This window comes from Lepisosteus oculatus, chromosome 1, assembly GCF_040954835.1.
Source record: "Lepisosteus oculatus isolate fLepOcu1 chromosome 1, fLepOcu1.hap2, whole genome shotgun sequence".
In the NCBI taxonomy this organism is placed as follows: domain Eukaryota; kingdom Metazoa; phylum Chordata; class Actinopteri; order Semionotiformes; family Lepisosteidae; genus Lepisosteus; species Lepisosteus oculatus.
This window is the reverse complement of record NC_090696.1, coordinates 64,048,521-64,062,022: the sequence shown is the minus strand read 5'-3', so window position 1 is coordinate 64,062,022 and position 13,502 is coordinate 64,048,521.

Here is a 13,502-nt window from a genome sequence, read left to right as displayed (position 1 = left end):
TAAATGAGCTTCAGTATGTCTCTGAAGTATTACTACAAGCAAGTTAAATCTTAATGCATGCTTTATACGAGAAATTAAGTAATATCAACTAAAAGAAAGAAAGTGGTTGCATTGAATATTAGATTTATTATTTCTCTTGGTACTGTAGGTATTTTTAGGTTTGGCATTTGTTTTGTGATCTAATTAATCATTTTAATCCTCAAACATAAACAAATGTATTTCCCAATCTATTCATCACCTTTGACAGTGTTTGGGCAGACTGCATGAGGCCTTCTGCCTGCTGTCACTGAGCTTTTAATGGGTCATTCAAGACCAAACAATATTGTTCTTTCTCAATGTAGAAAAGCAGTTCAAAACTTTAGTTAAGATAAAAACTAAGTCAGCAACACTAATGAGTGTGAACTTCTACAGTAGCTACATTATACCATTTCAGCCCTGATGCATGATGTAATTTTTTCCTAATTTTTATCAATTACCCTGTTTCCTCTCAGCACAACACTGTTGCACATTCACGGCAGAATTACATCTATTTTTCAGCAGCTGTCATTCAGTGGGCTTGGATCGTTTTACAGACAGCCTGTCTGCAGCACTGAATGCGTACATTTAAAATCTAATTATATCAGAAACTCATTTGAAATTTAAATATTGCTTCACTGCAGACTTGCAACAATATTTACTTTTTTAATTATGGACACTGAATTTTTGGAAAAGTGCAACCCGTTTTCCCTGAAGATATATTGCAAATTGGTTCCTTCAAGAAGTGGGTCATCTGTTAAATGTATAGCCAATTATTTGTTGTTGTTTCAAATTGTATGTAATGAACAAAGTCCACAGTGTTTTGAAATTGTTGTTGGAGTACTGTAACTACTCAGTAGCACTTTAGTTTTTAGATACAGTACATTTTATATTGAAACAGAAAGAAGTAAACAGCCTTCTGAATAACTACAGTGATACACTTATTACAAAATCAGAAAACCTTTTACTGTAAATTAAAGTGTTTTTAGAATTCACTAGTACAACGTGTCCAAAACAGCCTCGTCTGCTTTATTCCTTGTTGGGTTGTTTACAAAGTTCATTATGTTATTTGATTTGCATTTCACACTTGCCACATTACCTTTTGGGGTCACAATCCAGGCTGTGCAAAAGACTAAAAAAAACATTTAATGTATTCCTAAATCAAGGACTTCCATAATCCTAGTTTCCATGAAGGTACTTCATTGGAGTCCTTAGAATCAAACATGTTCTCTCTTGCACTATATATCCAAAAATCATGGGAATGTGGAAAGTGGTCTGGAGCAAGTTTTGTCTTTCAGTTACTAACCATCAATCATTATTTTATGTGACAAGAACAAAACTCTAGCAGTTTTAAGGACATTCAATCTAAAGCTAGTCTAATCTTTGAAGAAATGTAAATGCAGTGTAACATGGAAACACTCCCACAGAAATGCAAGATCCCCATCTACTGCACAGGTCCATATATGTCAAAGCACAGCCATTCTTTTAGATTTGGTTCAGATTCCAGATGCTCTTTTATTTTTTTTTCTTTTCATAATAAGGCCTTCACAGCTCTAGTGATCTTTCACTAGTTTCGTTCAGACCCTTTTATACTCAGAAAAAAAAGTGTGCCAATTATATTCCTGAAAAAATACATTACACTGCACACAGTTGCCAACAGTTCGCAATTAAAAGATAAAACCCAGGGTGTTAATTATCCCAATTTCATCAATGCATAATGTATTTTGGTAAGACAGGCAATGGGACAGTGATGGGTGAAGGGGGAAAGATGCACTCCTCTGGGCTTTGTGTACTCATCTTTGCCATGTACAGCACACAGCACACTTTCTGGCAATAACAGGCAATTATTTTCTGCTTGTTAATTTGCTTTAATATGTTTAAGGAGCCTGATCTCCCCAGGGTCATCCTCAGACTATGAAGCAAATGAATGGATGGGGTGTCAACATAATTACCCAAGTCAGGGTCCACAAATTACCAGACATAATATCCCCAGCTTGTTATACAGGTTAGAGGTAACCTGATGGAAAAATGACTCCTTTAATGACCCTGTCAGATGTGTAATTTGTCAGGGCATATCTTCAACAAGGCTCGCCTAAACCCAACATATTGTAGCCTGTTCATGCTGAGAAAGCACGGGAAAGCATTTTGAAAGGTAAACGTATTGCACCCAAACTCTTACAAATTTGTTTTAAAGGATTGAAGCAGCAATCGTTGTATTTTCAATAATTAATGTCCTATTAATCAAATTAATATCTGCTGTGTAATGTGTTTGTAGCAAAAAAAGTACCCAGATCAATAACTTAATCCTAGCTGAATGGTAAACATATAGCTATAGACCAGAAACTGATTTTTTTTTAAATACCATCTTATGATTACTTGGTACACATTGTGATCTAGGACTGCTATCATTGGTATCGTTCTTATGCACTTCCGGCACTAGAAAAATAATGAATTAAAAATTGGGAATTATGCAACCATAATTAAAATATAGCTTAAAAGGCTCTGCGTGTGATGTAATTTATTTAATTAGAAGTCTAATACAAAATACTCTATAAACTGAAAAAGAAATTAAATAGAACTCAATTGTTCTGATTATTGAGTATTCTCCATTTACTCTGAATTTAATATTATAACCAATTGCTTATGATAAACACTCTAGATTGACTATAGAGGAAATGTCCTACCAGATGGGTAGTGCTACAGTATGTTATTCAAAAAACTTTCAATAGGCCTCTCTGGCCAGCAGAGGTCCCTGGCCAATATGATATCAAACCCATTCTCTTCCCTTACACCTCAGGTTAGAAATCTTGGCCTTTTAAGTCTGCAACACCTCTAACTTCATATTTCTCACAGCTCAGTTGTTGAGCCTAAATCGGTAGCCTACATAAAGGATTCATTATTATAAATATGTGGTTCTTGTGACATATTGCTATATTTAAACTTCTTAAATTGATTTATTTAACAAATTCATTTATAGATCTATACATATACTCTATATTATGGAATACAGTATGTAATATTGTAATTCTGTAAATATTTTGAATGATAACCATCTTCAACAAAGATGTCTTCTAAATGTAAAAAGAATACATAGCTCTAATACAAAATGCAAGGATTCAATACAAAAATTAACTGAGAACTATTTTTATGAAGCACAAGAGCAAAACAGTGTTTAACACACAGACATATATAAGAAACATAAAGAGGAAAAGTTCAGGCCAGTAAAAGTGACAAATCAAGCTCAAGTTCACGTTTATTTGTCATTCCAGCCATAGACGAGAATACAGTGGAACGAAATATCATTCCTCCTGGTCCGCGGTGCAAATACAGACAGGACAGACAGGACACTGACATAGATATTGTAGACAGGATACACATAGTGCAACGTGCAAATAGTGCAAATTTTAAGGCAATACATAGTACAATACACACAACACACTGGGGGGATTTGAACCCTGTTTCTGGAATTGGAGTGGGTGCAGGTAGATTCCAGGGTGTTGAGGAGCCTGACAGCCTGTAGGAAGTAGCTGTTAGAGTCTGGTGGAGCTAGCCCGTACACTGTGATATCTTTTCCCAGATAGTACTGTAGGAGGGCAAAGAGTTATAGGAGGATTGGGTGGAGTCATCTACCATACTGGAGGCCCTGTGTAAGCAGCGTCTGTGATAGGTGACAGAAATGGAAGGGAGGGAGGCTCCAATGATCTTTTCAGCTGTTTCCACAATTCTTTGCAGGGTCTTGCAGTCTGCAACGTTGCAATTCCCAAACCAAACAGTGATCCAGCTGGTCAAGGTGCTCTCCTATGGTGCTTCTGTAGAGTGTGGTAAGAATGGGCGGGGGAAGGTTTGTCCTCCTCAGTCGCCCCAGGAAATAGAGACGCTGCTGTGCTTTTGTTGGCTAGGGAGGTGGTATTAAGGGACCAAGTGAAGTCATCTGTAATGTGTACACCAAGAAATGACAGCAATGCTGTCATATTTGAGTCTGACTTGATCAGATTCAGATGACTAAAGTTAAGCAAGGCTGGGACGGGTCATTACTGGGTTTGGAGACCTCCGTGGAAAGCTACTGTAGGTTGATGGAATTCTAGCCTCTGGAACAGATTTTCCAAATCAATTTGCTACTCAAAAAAGCTGTCATTTGGATGAGATGTTAAATGAAGGAGTCCTGACTATAGGGTCATTTAAAATCCTATGGTAATTTGGAAGAGTAGGAATGTTACCCTGATGTCCTGGCGAAATTCTTCTTTGATCGACTGAATGTAACTTGTCTACAGTTTCCCATTAATTCCTTTGGCAAATTTTCTTACTACATTTGATGTACTGTACAGTAGCAGGGCTGCTAGGTGTTTCCCATGTGGATATTGGACTTCAGGATTGAATGAATGGTGTCACCACTTATATGTAAAGTATGTAAGAATCCTTCAGGATGAAAAGTGCTATAGAAATGCAAAAGATTACTATTTTAATTCATTCCTTAATTATTGTAAGGAAGCTATAGTTTGACACTGGGTGTATAATTGTTAGGTATAATAGTCACAATTACTGTATACCTTTCTTTCAAAATCAGGATCTGATGTAATCCTGACTATTATTGTTTTAGGACTAGTGGCTGGAATCAGGGAAGCTCATGTAATGTACGCTTTCAATGTTAATCATATATACATTCATCAAGAAAGTGTTTTTTTTAGTTGAACAGTTGAAAGATACTGAAGAATATTCAGAGGAATAAACAGAATAATAAGTCATGCACCACCCCATCTACAATAGGCAAACTAATTGCAAGCCCTGACATGAAGCTGTTGTGCAGTGATACTTTTTTTAAACAATGGCAGGTAGATCAGACAAGTCTAGGCAGAAATTTACACCCATGTGGCACCAGATTCACTGACTATCAGAAGCTCTGGGGCTGAATTCTCAAGATGGGAGCTAGTTTGCAACAGGTTGTTTGGTAAAGAGTGAAAACAGTTTCCAGCCAAGTGATTTCATATAGAGTAGCAGGAAATGCATTTAACCAAGTGAAAACATTATCATCATAATTAATAGTTACCTTTTCTATATATTATCATTATATTTATTCATAGTAGAAATAGCCATATTGGTATTATTATGCTAAAATAAACAATGCTGACATTATCCATCCATCCATTTTCTATAACAGTTAAGTCAAGGGCAGGGTTATAGTGAGCCAGAGCCTAACCTGGCAGACACAGAGAGTAACAGAGGAGACATCCTAAATGGGATGTCAGTCCAATGTTGGGCATGTACAGTACACATACTGTACATAAACACATACTGTACACAATCACAAGCCCATTCACATTCTGTACACATACATGTACTGTACACATACACATGCACAAGCACATAAACATACTGTACATATACACATGCTCATACACATACAGTACACATACTGTACACATGTAGATGCATATACTGGACAGATACAATATGTATACACATGCAAATACACATACATTTGCACATACAAATGCTGTAAACATACGAATGCACATAAACATACTGTACATATACAGTACATATGCACAAGCACATACAGAAGAAAACTGAGAGCTGTTGTTCTTACACATGGCTATAAAGACAGATTTGTCTTCTGCTTTTTTGCTTTGCAAGATCTTAATCACAGATAATTTGTTTGTGATTTGTTAGTTTAGGCTTGTTATGTAATTTCCTTCAGTTCTTAAAAAAGGTTGTACTGTATATTGTTTACCCTGTGCCATTTCCTATGTTTCAGAATTTGCCTCATTGAGGTGAGTCAGAAGGAATGTAACCAACTGGATTTAAGCAGTTTGTGGGAGTGTTTGATACATCAATATTGCTACTTGTACATCATACAGTATGTTGACAGCCGTTAAACTACTTTTTTAGTCAGAAAAAGGGAGAACATTTTGAATTAACAAGGTGAGGGTGGACAGCATAAAGTTATATTCAATCAATCTATTCAAATCAATTTTAAAAGGGAATTGTCAGGAAGAACCAAGAGCAAAATAAAGTCTAAACAAGCAAACAAGTAAATTATATGCATCAATTAGCACCAGCGATTAAGGGCCCAGTTAGAACAAAAAGCAGTAGATACAACAATCCCTCAGGAGCAGGGCTGAGAATCTATCTCTGATTTAGAGACACCAAGTGATTCACACGGCACATCTTTGGACTTGGATCACCTAAAGAAAACCCTCACAGTCACAGTGAGAACATTTTGACTCCTTACAGAACACACCCCAGACCAGACTTGAACACCAACTTCAATGCAGTAGCAGAGCTGAGTGCTGTATTAGTCTTTTTTAAATACTTTTTAAAATATATACCGTACATATTGATGTCCAGATTTTACTCAAAAACAGGGATCCTTAATATATTTGGAAAATTTACTAAAGGAACTAGCATTGAATATTAACACTTCTAAAAGGGAATTTAATTAATTGAGAGAGGATTTTTTTAAAAAATTGCAATGCATTAATGCAATAATAAAACCTCATCTTGTTTCAACAGAATTAGCTTGTATGTACATGAAACATTTTATTGTCGATCTGATACTTCTTGAAGGATATTATCTATGACCTTTGAAGCACAACCTACCCTACCTCCTAAAACAATATCAAAGTCTCTTCACCTTGTTCACCCTCCTAGAAATGTTTTCTAATGATGCTGTAAAAAGGTCTGATGGACCCATAAAATGAGATAGATAGCTTACATGTGCCATCTAGTGGCATTTATCTTTTATTGTAATACACACACAAAGTTTATCAGTGAGATAGCCAACAAATTATTTGAGTTCTAAATTGAGATTAGTTAGTGAACAATAGTGCTATCACAAGTGATAATGTTGAAAAGTCTGAAGTAGACACCTGGAGAGATTAAAAGTTTCTGATTTATAAACTTTCCATGCCAAAATATGAAAACATACAATACATACAGTAAGAGTATATACAGTATATACTGTATATTAAATTAAATGTCATATTTCACACTTTAGAGGTGTCTTAGTAATACATTGAGATATAAGATGTAAATATTGTTTTCCAGCTCCTGTAATTTTACAGAAGACCATACATTTATAATTAGACCACACTCTACAAAATATCATAACTACTACTTGCATGGATAAATGATTACTTAATGAACAAAGAAGAGATACCGTATCACATTACCTTATCTTCTTATTACACTATGCTACATATTTACAAAATGATATTCATTGCAATTAATTAATTAAAACAAATATTGAACAATATTGTTGGAGATTAAGAGCACCAATTTGTAATGTAGGTGACTCTACTATCAAATAACATTTCCTAAGTTTATTAAATGTATCATTGTTTTAATAACTAAATAAATGCCTTTACTTTTATATTGGTATCTGAGTATTATAAAACGGTTGCTCAATGCTGACCTAAGAAGATGCCTGGCGTTCTTCTGTTTATTCAAAAACATGTTTTCTGTTGTTTCCTCCATCAATGTGTTACATTCTATGATTGAATTCTTTAGGGCCGGAGATTCTAAAATAATCTAATTTATTATTAATCTAAACATTTCTAAAATAATATTAAAAGAAACAAAAACATTTGCACATCCCACAACCTAACAACAGTCTCCATTAAACTGCAACTTACAAGTTTTTATTGCCTGTGATAAAACAACTATAAATAAGGAAGAAACATTGTTGAGCAATTTTAGTGTGCATGACTTTTTAGTGTTATGACTTTTGAAATTTGCCCTCCTTATAAATGTACATATACAATTATAAATTCTATATTAGGATAGTTCAAAACTTATTAAACTAGCAATAAGAACCTCCATATTTTAAAATATATATTTAAACACTTTCTTTTAGTTTTTATGAGTTCTGTTAATACATTCATTATTACCAGGCTTGTTCAGTGCAATAAAAAATAAATGGCAATGATCAAAACTATCAGTTTTCATCTCCAATTTTTTGGAGAAACTCAGATAGATATTTGCAGGAAAGAAGTCGAAAGAAGTTGTAGAGTTATCCAAACAAGCAGGACTGATAATACAGGTACTGTTTATGTCTATAAACACACAAGAAAAATAGGAGTCTTTCAAAAAGATAACAAAAAAGTCCCTAGAAAACAAAATGCAGTAAATTATGTTTAATGTTATTTGTAATCTGACAGAATTGTACTAGTTACACTAATAGGTAATACCACAATATGTGTTTTTGATTGCAGTACTAGAATGTACAGTATTTATTCATCTGGCTATTGGTTACTCCGTTGTTAAACAACAGTTACGTACTGCAAAGAAAATTACTTTTTTATTATTACCAATACACTTCTTGTATAATGTCACTAATCACTATAATCTTGGAGTCCTCAATAAATTAAAATAATAAACAATCCATGTTGTTTCTTCAACAATCTAATGCCCCCATCATGTGTTTTCTGACAGGTATATGTTGCACAAAGATTTATACAATTGTGTATGTACTAAATGTACTAAAATGAAGAAGAGAATAACAGAAAATGAACTTAGCCTCATTTCTGTCTTGCTTAACCTATGAATGCATTCTTTATCATACTAAACATTTACTCTTCTCATTCATAAGTCATAAACTACAATATTTACAATGCTATGCTCTTAATGATCACATCTTATGCAGTACAGTGCTGATCATCCATCCATTTTTGAATGCTTCTTCCAATTCAGGGTTGTGGGGGAGCCAGGGTATATCCCAGCATCCAAAGTGTGCATGTACACCCTGGAAGCAACACCAATCTTAAGACAGACACAGACACGCATGCATCCCCAGTAGGGCCATTTTTTCCAGTTCTCAGTTATTGTACGAGTATGTCTTTGGACTTTGGGAGGAAATGTAGCATCCAGAGGAAATTCACACAAACACGGGGTGAACATATAGCACACCAGGAATGGAACTCAGGGCCTCAGTGCTGTGAGACAGCAATGCTAACCACTACGCCACTGTGCTGCCCTTTAATGCAACAGACTCCACTCAATCGCCATTCATTTTCCACTGAACTTAAACATTAACAAATTATGGGATTTGTACCAGCCTGTATACTGCTGTGATAGTTGTTCCAAAATGTCTTATAATTCCAAAGGTCTTTGTTCTTGTGTGTTAAGAAAAGACTAGCTTTTATGGCAACATTAAGTTGGCCGTTTCATTGTAGCAATAAACTATTATCGGCATTGTGATTTTACTTTTTCTTAGATTAATATAAACTTCAGAATCTGTTCCTGAACTTCGTAATAGCACCTAGTTACTGTATACTGACTCCAGTCACCAATCTGTGGCTTACAGAAGTATTCAGGTCTTTCCAGAGATGCCAAATTATGTTGAATTACAAATTATGTATTTACAGTTTTTAAGGGTAATATTTTATTATTCACATTAAATTTGAGTTGAATACTTTGCAATGCACTGTACCTGCATTAATTTGCAAATTATTTGTTTTTCATCTTGACTTCATATCTCTTCTTTATTTGTCTTTATCTCATATTCATTTAATAAATGGCAATATCCATCTATTCATTTTCTAACTGCTTTTTCCAATTCAGGAATGGGGGCAAGAGCCTATCCCGGAAAGCAACAGGCACAAGGCGGGGTACACCCTGGATAGGATACCAGTCAATCACAGGGCAGAAGAACACAGAACCACACTCACATTAGGGATTTTTTTCCAATAAGCCTATTAAACTACCTGTATGTTTTTGGACTGTGGGAGGAAATCAGGGCACAAGGAGGGAACCCACACAAACAGAGATAGAAGATACAAACTCCACACAGATAGCACCCCAGGCCTAGGATTCAACCCAGGACCCCAGTGCTGCTAAGCAGCTATGCTATGCTAACCACTGTGCCATGGTGCTGCCGAAAATGGCCAGTCAGTATATTCAGACCTTTGTTACTTATATTCTGACTAGAATTACACAGTGGTGGAGTGGTAAGCATACAAATCGTTTGTCCTGGGTACGACTCTGGACTGTGGTGGGGAGTTTACATGGTCTCACTGTGGCCATGTAAGTTTCCTCTGGTTGCTCCAATTTATTCCTTCAGGCCAAATATATCTAGGTTAATAGTTTATTTGTGTCTCTAAATTGTCATCTGTGTGTGTGCCCCGATCGGCCAGCGTACTGAGTGTGTTCCGCCTAGTGCTTATCATCTCTTAGGATAAAATCTGGCTCACCACAGCCCTGTGTTGGACTAAGCAGTTATTGAAAATTATGTTCTGATTATGACTAAGATACACAGTCATCAATGCATGGGCTGCCTGTCAGTCAAATCTAAAACTAATTTAAAAATTTTAGTGATCTCATGCAACACACCAAATGCGTATTGCGTATATTCAGCTGATACTAGCTTAATATCTATTCTTAAATCCTTGTATCCTGAGAAAATGAGATTCTTCTTCTTTTCAAAAACAGCACAACACCCTGCCTAAAGTTGTTAATGACTAAATCTAAAACTGTGTTAAGAAACTCTGGAAAACTTACATATTTAGCTGTTAAGAAAAAATAAAACAAATTATTTTATTTTTTTTAATGAATTCATTTGTCAGTAATTTATTTTATATAAATAAAATATACTTGCAATACAATCAATCAATAAGTCAAAGGGTAATGGTAATATATTTAAGAATACTGTACATATTAAAAGTAAAAATTAAAAATGGCAAATGAAGCACAAATAATCTGGTAGAAAGATGGTTTTGGTTATATATTAACAATCCCTTTAATAATGCTTTGGCACCCTTCCTATATATTTTGGGAATTCTTCCAAAAATATTCAATAAAAATTAATTCAGTGTTGTGAAAATCTTTAAACTTCTTATTCTACAAGTTTAATAACACACTAAATATGATAGACGCTACGTATTTTTACAGATTAAAACGATTAAGTAGCAATATAAACTATAATGGAAATAAATAAATATTATATAAATATAATGAGCATAAATAAATAAAGCATTGAAAACATAATACAGAATAAGCATTTTAGAAGAACAACAGTGTAGTAGACTACAGCCCTGTTTTAAGGTTAAACTATGAGTATTTGGAACATAATAGTGAAGTAGAAAGGTTGAATCTCTGATGGTGATGCCATATTCTTCAGAGACTGATCAAGGTCCTTTATGGGATTCTGTTAATGAGCAACACAAGAACATTACATCTTTTTTAGGTGCCAAAATCATTGTCAAATGGAGGGAGGCAGAAAAATGGAGCAAATGCTGATTGGCTAAGAGTGCTATGCACTACAAAGCTAAAGGTTACAATCTCTGACAACAATCCAGCTAAAGGTTACAACATGCAACAACAATCAAGGGAAGGCTGATCAAAGCTGATTAGAAACCAATACATAATTTCACGGCAAAAGGTGCCCTGTAAAGGTAGCTTCTTAGTAGTAGGAACAACATTTTGGGGGCAAAGTGCCATTGTACAGTAAGGGTAATACTATAGACATTGCTAAACTTTAATCTTTCATAAGATTTGTTACATGTATGAATGTGAGGGTTTTCTGTAGCAGTTTTGTATGATTTTTATTAACTGAACAAAATTGTCAACAAGCTTAAATACAAACATTATGTTATTAGAAATGTATATACAGTATATATAATTATTAGTTCCTGTATCACTGTCCAAGGTTCCTGAAATTAGTTCATATAGTAAGGAGAACTACAGAAGTAAAGTGTCATTCTAGGACCAGAATTGCCCTCCCCTACCCTAGATAATAGTACAGTGTAACCAACATTCAAGTCATGCTGACTACTGTATATCCCTGGTCTACCTTGGGTATGTAAACTGTCAGCTGTGGTTTACATTCCCAAAACAACTGCACTTAAAAAAGTTTATTAGACAATGCTGTGTGAATCCAGAGATGGCTTGAATGATCTGCTGTATTACCTAGCAATCATTCTGATAGTGGTGATTATGTGATCTTCAGAAAGCTATACTGCTGACAGCCAGGAGGTGACATATACAGCTGTATTTCTTTCAACTAGGTCTCTTTTACAGTATAAAACAGGCAAAGTGAAGTGAGATGAAGGGCAGCTGTGAAATACAAGAACAGAGTAAAGACAAGGCCTTTAGACATCAAAGCTGGAATTAATTTGCTGGCCAGGAATTTGCTTGCCATGCGGTGGAAATCTCAATACATAAGGAGATCTTACAGTACATGTCCCACACTGAGTTGTGCTGTAAAGATGTGCTAAGAGGCTCAAGATATTCTCAGGATTTGTTTACTGTTTGGTTTCTCTATTTTGAGAAGGCACCAAGAGAAAGATATCTGATACATTATACACCTATTTTCATTTTCATGTTTACAATTCAATGTAAATATCCATCTCTTCATCCATTTTCTAACTTCTTCATCCAATACAGAGTTGCTGAGGAGCCTATCCCAGCAAGCAACAGTCACAAGGCGGGATACACCTTAGATGGCACACCAGTCCATTATAGGAAACATAGACAGACAGAGACACATACTCTTACGAGGTCCAATTTTCCCAGGAGCTAATTAACTTACCAGTATGTCTTAGGTCTGTGTCAGAAAATCAGAGCACCAAGAGGAAACATGGTGAGAACATTAACGCTCCAAACGAATAGCACCCCAGGTCTGGAGTTGAACCCAGGGCTCCAATGCAGAAATGCTAACCACTAAGCCACCATGTCACTCCCAGTATAAATATTTGGCACCAAAATATTTGAACTGTATTGTGACTCTGATAGAAACTTTTAATCAGTTCACAGGTAAAAATTCATACACCCTGTTTTATTGTATTATTGTCAGTGGCTTCTCTTCTTCTCAAAATTTAAAGATTGCATCTTCAAAGAATTGTACAGTATGCAGTATGTTTGTCTACACTTCCAGGTCTTTCAGACACTTTACATATTTTCTTTTGTTATGATCCAATGGTTTGAGCTGCGTTTAACTAAATGCTTGGGGTCCGGAATTCTGAAAAACACAATCTCAATTTAATAACCATTTAAAATTACTTACTGTACATGTCCCTATATGATGCACCTTTAAGTCCTGAGATAATTTTGAACATGATTCTTTTCAGTTTTCCCAGGGCAAAAAACTATCCTCATAATATTGATTCCAGACACAGCAATTTCATGTAGTCACTAATGAACTAAGCAGCAGTACTAGCTATAGCATATGAGAAATGTTACTATTTATAACATTACTGTGCCTGATTTGAACACAAATGTTCTTTACCGTAGCCTAATGGTAAAGTAATACCATATATGTAATAGATATATATATATAATATGTAATTATATGTAATAAGCATATCATTGGAGAGATTTGTCTTTCATTTATTTTTTTGGATTGTTTTGTCATATGGAAACAAGAGGTGTAATATGACAGTACTGTATATATCTTGTTGTGTTGATTAATTACATGCCTTAACTTATACTAAGCCTACTTTTCACTGCTTTAATATAAAAATGAACAGCTTCAACAGTTTGTGATTACTTTTCAG